We start from the raw sequence: 6000 nt of genomic DNA on the forward strand, positions 1-6000 counted from the left end.
CTAGGCTTTAAGGAAAAGCTTAGTGCACTCAAGACGAACAAGAACGTAGAAAAGACAACACAGCTCAGGTGTCGATTCTTCTGAAGCTAGGCTTTGTTTGCATCACTAAGTTTAATCCCGTGAGGAGACGCATGGTTGTATCCAAAACATTCTTTATTAAAATTCAAGCGTCAGACCGCAGTAATCTTTATACACGTTACTCTATAAATATGCAAATAGATATATACAATACTTAAGGCAATACAAACACCATAAAAATGCACTAGAATACAGATGAAAATTACCAACTGTAATTACAAAACATTGTTTGAAAATATTTTCGTTAAAGGTAAGACAAGCAAGGACGACACCAAATAAACGTGGCACTATCAAAAACAACAAAAATACAGTTATTTCGATTTCAGCGGAAAATGCTGGCGCCAAATCATTTTTGCAGGTTTTCACCAACTTCTCAGCCTGCTCCCAACCTCACTCCCAACTTCCGTCAGCAATATTAAGAATCCGAACCTTTCGCAGAGTTCAGTGTAGGCAGCCTATGGGCAGCCTTTCGCACTCGCAAAGCAGAGCCTAGACTGTCAAGTACGACGTTGTAGGTCTCTGCGATAAACCTTTTTCTACCTTGTAGCGCACTATCGCTTTTTCCGTCCGGGTGCTTACTCCAAACGATGCGTTTGCCCTCATCCTGATAATATTGATTGGTACTTATAACGTGCGTGCTCTCTCTTCGAAGGTATCAAAGAGAGGTCGCAAACAATTAACAAAGCCTTCTAGAGAGCTCAGCAGGTCCCCAGCAGTTGAAATGTCTAGGCCTGGTTTCTGAAGTGCTACGCTCGTTTTGTCAAAGCGCTCCAAGATTTCACTCCAGAAAATCGCCATGAATGCAGTTTCTAGATTTGACATTTTCTTGAAGAGAGAGTGCGCTTCGTTCCTAGTGTCACCGTTTTCTTCCTCGTTCTTTGATGTAGCTTCAACGCAACACAAAACTGCACTGAAAATTTTCAGAATGGCCTTACATGATTCAGCGTGTCTTGACCACCTGGTCTCAGAGAGACTTTTCAAAACATGCTGCTGCCAGTTCCGCCCATGCTGTCCAAAAGATACCTCCATCGCTTAGGTGAAGCAGCAAAGAACACATACAGTCTCTGAATTACAGTGAAAAATTTGACTGCCTCAAGGCAACTGTCAACGCTACACGCGCCAGTTCAGTGAATGACCAGCACATGGGACGTAGACTGCCAATTCGTTCAGGTGTTTGATTTGAGCTTGCGAGCCCTTATATTTTCCTCACATATTACTCCCATTATCATAAGTTTGGCCCCTAAAATCATCATGTGAGATGTCATTGGTCGTCAAGAGTGACATCACGGTATCGAAAAGATACAAGCCGGTATGCGATTCAATTAGAACAAATCCAAGAAAGCGTTCGTACACTTTCCCATTAAGATAGTATCGTAAAATAACTGACAGCTGATCAACGTGAGTAAGGTCTGGAGTCGAATCAACAATTAAAGAGAACTATTTTGCGCGTTTCACTTCGTCAACGAGACGTTCCTTGACAGCCTTTGCCATATGCTCGATAAATTCATCACAAATGGTTTTTGACAGGTAAGATGGGTAACCTTTTCCTTTATCCCCGTAGCCTTTGATGTGCTCCTCTAGAAAGGGATCAACTTGGCAATGGCCTCAAGCACTCCCATATAATTGCCATTTCTCGGTGAGCCAAAAATCTCCTCACTGCCCCTAAACGCTAGGTTGCGCTCAGCTAGAAGCTTAACTACAACGACTACGCACTTCAACACCTCTGTCCAGTAAGCGGTCTCAGAGACAAGATGCTTAACCAGCTCCTTGTCAATTGTGCTGCTCGAGTTAGAGCGGGCGAGCCATGCTGCCACGTAGTTCCGGTGCTCGACGCTATTTTTATGTGCGCAAACCTGCTCTTTTCCAGTCAGAAAATCCGTGCGTGGTGAAAGCACTGGGGTTGCTTCACTTCACTATTGCCGCAACGAGAAGCCGTCTCATTCGTCCTACCGAGGCACACTTTGTGGGTGGGAACATATTATTTGAAGCCAAACTAACAGGAAACAAGTGAGTCGGTTCTTGGAGTGTTGTTTCCTGGCGCAGTAGAAGGAGGCTCATCGGGGAGGTTTGGTACCTGTTGATCAGCAGTAGTAGAAATCGGGCGTGGCGGACCGGACACCTGGAGCTCTGTGGCAGGGGCGCCCGGCCTAGTAACATAGACGCTGCTGACTCAGGAACAGGACAGGGCTTGGTTAGCGTCGGTTGCTCAGAAATATGGACGACCGAGGTTGGCACCGTTTTCACAGGATCCAGACAACCAAGATGAGTCAAACCTTGCTTCTTGCCAGGAAACCGTGGTGATGGAGTTGGCAAGTCCTCCACAGGAGCACAGTCGGTACTAGTGAGAGTTTGACACGGACTCTGGGTAGAGCGATCATACTGCTCCGCGGAAGCTGCATTCAGTAGGTACTTCGTCATCTTTGGTAGCTTCTTGTCACGCTCTTCTCTTTCTAACTTCGCCTTTCGTTTAGACGCACCACTTTGATGCTTCCGACCGAGCATTTTTGTATGAATGAATGCTAATTGTTCACCGGGCACTTCGTCAGTCGGACGCGACCGCAGGTGTCCAATGGTGGCCGTCCCGATGACTGGCGCACGCTGCCTGGATGGTTCGTGGCTGGCCGAGACACCATCTATAAACGGTGGGCCGAGAGTGGTGCGTCCCCCGGGAGCTCCTCAGCGGGCGGACTTATGCAAGCTTAACCGGCAGCTAGGGGCTGAATCGCAGCCCGCGATCAACTTCCTTTTATAGACGCGCGCCGCCTCTGTCTGTTACTAGCGCCAGAGCAGGCGTTCACATACGCATAGAAATCCTTGTACAAATTCCCTCCTTCTCCGTACAAACTCACTCCTCCCGTTCCGGTCTCGCCTTCCTATTGGCTAGGAGAAATGGTCTGTTCTGGGACGTTCTCGATTTTTCTTTCGCCCCGTCGACGCCGGGCGCGAGAACGAAGGAGAGAGGGCGACTCCTAGCGCGGGCGAAGTTACGCGCCTTCCGTCGCCTCTGAGTCATCTTTTTCTACTTATTTCTGGAAAGTTCGGCGTCCAGTCTGACCTACTTTTTCCGTCGAGCGCGTGAGAGGGTGCGCAGCCACTAGGCAGGAATGGGCCCAGGAGACAGGCCTTTGTGTCCAGCTCTCCAACTTCCCCCTTCACTCTTCCGCAACCCTAGCCCGAACAGTGAACATTCCATGCCCCACGGCACGCGGACAAAAGCACCGTGGGACGTCTTCTTTCCTTTCCTGCCTAGACTCTGCCATCAGATTCATCATCATCTGCTATTGGACTCATCCTCCCCCGCCCAAATTGTTATCACGGTAAAGAAAAGTCGAATGGGAGGCACTGTTGGGTACTGCAGCACATCCTTTCTATGAGAAGGACAGCGGCGGAACTATTTGAGAGGTGGAGGGTGGCGTGGTGGTGACGAGGGGCAAGCGAGCTTTAGGTCCTCATCCCACATTACATATTTTAGGTGTTTCCCCCTTGCTCCTCCTCTCCAGACAGCACTGGACAGACGGACTGACAGGAAACCACGAAAACTCTTCCAAGCAAACGCACCTCGCTTCGGAAAAAGAGGGCCCCGCCGGGGTGGCGGGGGATTCCTATTTTTGCAGCTGGACAAGCTCTCCCCAAATGATCAGGCTAAACGCATGCTGTTACAATAGGCGGGGGGCCCCGTCTGCTCGCTCTGGTTTTCTAACTTCATACATGTCACTCGAAGTTCCGTTGCCCATGGTTCCATATACTAAACAGGTTAGAATAAATGGGCCCCCTTCTCCTACTGTCCGAGGTGAGGCCCTGCGCTGCAGCCCCCTTAGCCTCCCCCACCCCTTTATCCAGCGCTGTAACCTCGTCCATACCTAGTGGAAAAAAAAAAAACATTGATAAGAACGTGCTAACCGGGAAAGCATACGATGCAAAGTCACTCATAAATTTGGCAGACTCAATTGTAATTGACATCTACGTAATGTGAAGCGTTGCGCGAATAGTTGCAGCACGAGATGCCGACGCGTTTCGAGCTGGCGGGGCTCGAGCTGCCCGAGAAGCGCATTTTCGTTTTCCTTTATTTAAGACGGCAACAGGAAACGTGCGGGAAACCGAAACGAGATCGAGCCATGGTGGGCGACGCCGGAATACAGTGCCGCCAGAGCGAAACATGGCTACACTGTAACATGACGCAACTTCTTGTTGGGCTAATTGGTGATGCATAGCTAATAGATCGTATCGTGGAACCATTATGTGATTCCTTTCTTTTTACAGCGAAGCTGTTAAGGGCAACGTTGGTTAAGGGCTACTTTCCCAACTGTCGTGTCTGCGCGTAAAAAAGAACTATCATCATCAAAATTGCCTCCAGCGTCGTCTTTCACAGCTGGCTTGTGGACGCCCCTCGGCGCCACCACGCAAACGCGCTCCTGCCACTGCTCCCGCAGTTGTCGTCGTCATTAATTAATTAAGAAACACAACGGCGTCACCAATAATTGAGAAATATTTTAATTAACCGTAGGGATTTACCCAGTGATAAACACCGGGGCTGCACGTTTCAGCTTCGCTTCTTGACCATCTGTACGGAGGGCTTAGGCTGGCAGACTTATTTTTTATTGCGAAAGCAATATTGCTCGCACTTTCGGCCCATCGGTGGTCGTGGCGCCTCCTTACACAGCTGCGCGTCACGTGACCGTGTGACGTCACGCCAGACCGAGAGACGGGGCCCCAGCGCCCCAGCTCGCGACATCAAAGGTGGAGGCGAAGCCTTGCGCGCCGCTGCTGCGGCGCTACCGAGAGAGGGCGCTCGCTGGTGTGACGTCACGCTAGGAGGATAAATGGGGCTACAGCTCGGCTCCTCGCAGTGGTCGGCGCGCTGCCTTGCGCTATGTCGGATGATGTATAGCCATAAGTTTAACAAAGGGCAACCATGTCCACACCATCAGCCGAACCAAGGCGCAGCCAAGGGTATTGCTTTCGCAATTTTCCAGGCTTAACCAAGCTAAGCCTTCAGCCAATTTTTTTAAATTGTGGTGCTGCGGTCCTGCGCATTTCTCCGGATTCTTGTGCACTATATGAGGCACAGAGTTTCCTACAATATTATTGTATGAAACTCTATGATATGAGGCGTTCTTGAAGGCCTAATAAAACAGTCGGTAGTAGCGCTCGTACTGTCTCATATTCTAGGGACCATATGTGTCCCTCTTCTAATAGCTATAGGTATTCACTACCAAAGTGGTCTTGGCACTACTACACGCTCACTCTGACACCGATGTAGGTGAAGAGGCTTATCGCAACAATGCTGGCGGCGATAGCTGGCAATGCGGCGTACGACGACCTATGAGGAAATTTTCTGGTACCGGAATAGGAAACTGAATGCTCACGGGCGTTTTCACGTGACACAGGTGGGTGAGTACTGCGGGGAAGCTGCTGCAGCGCGCGGCTATTGTTCCCCATCACGTGCACCTCGCGCCTTTTCTTGTTTACGTGGGATCTATAGCTGCCAGAAAACTTATCCTACAGTGCGATCCTTCTTGCTGACCTTCTTGCTGACCGTGGCTGCAGCCTGCTGCTGCTGCTGCTGATCGTGCGTTCCCGCCGCTCACACTCGCCTGCTAGGCTGCGGGAGGGCGGTTCCATCTAGGAGCGATGGCTCACACTACTTCGCCTCGGAGCAGTGGAAGGTAAAGAAGGGAAGCCGGTCTGCGCATGGTGGGCAAAGCTTTGATGTGGGTCGTTGGCCGCTGGTGGAGAGGGCGAGGGGGCGCTACGCGGAGAGCCTCAAGTTGCGCATCCTGGCAACCGCGTGGACGGTCGCATCTGCGCCTCCAAGGGGAGGTCGGGTACCCCACACAAATGGCACAGAAAGTCAGTTTGCCTCTTTCAACCCCTATTACAACCGTTGCGTTCAAAGGTGCATTTCATTGCATTGCAGAACTC

The sequence above is a fragment of the Dermacentor andersoni genome, chromosome 2, assembly GCF_023375885.2.
Source record: "Dermacentor andersoni chromosome 2, qqDerAnde1_hic_scaffold, whole genome shotgun sequence".
In the NCBI taxonomy this organism is placed as follows: Eukaryota; Metazoa; Arthropoda; class Arachnida; order Ixodida; family Ixodidae; genus Dermacentor; species Dermacentor andersoni.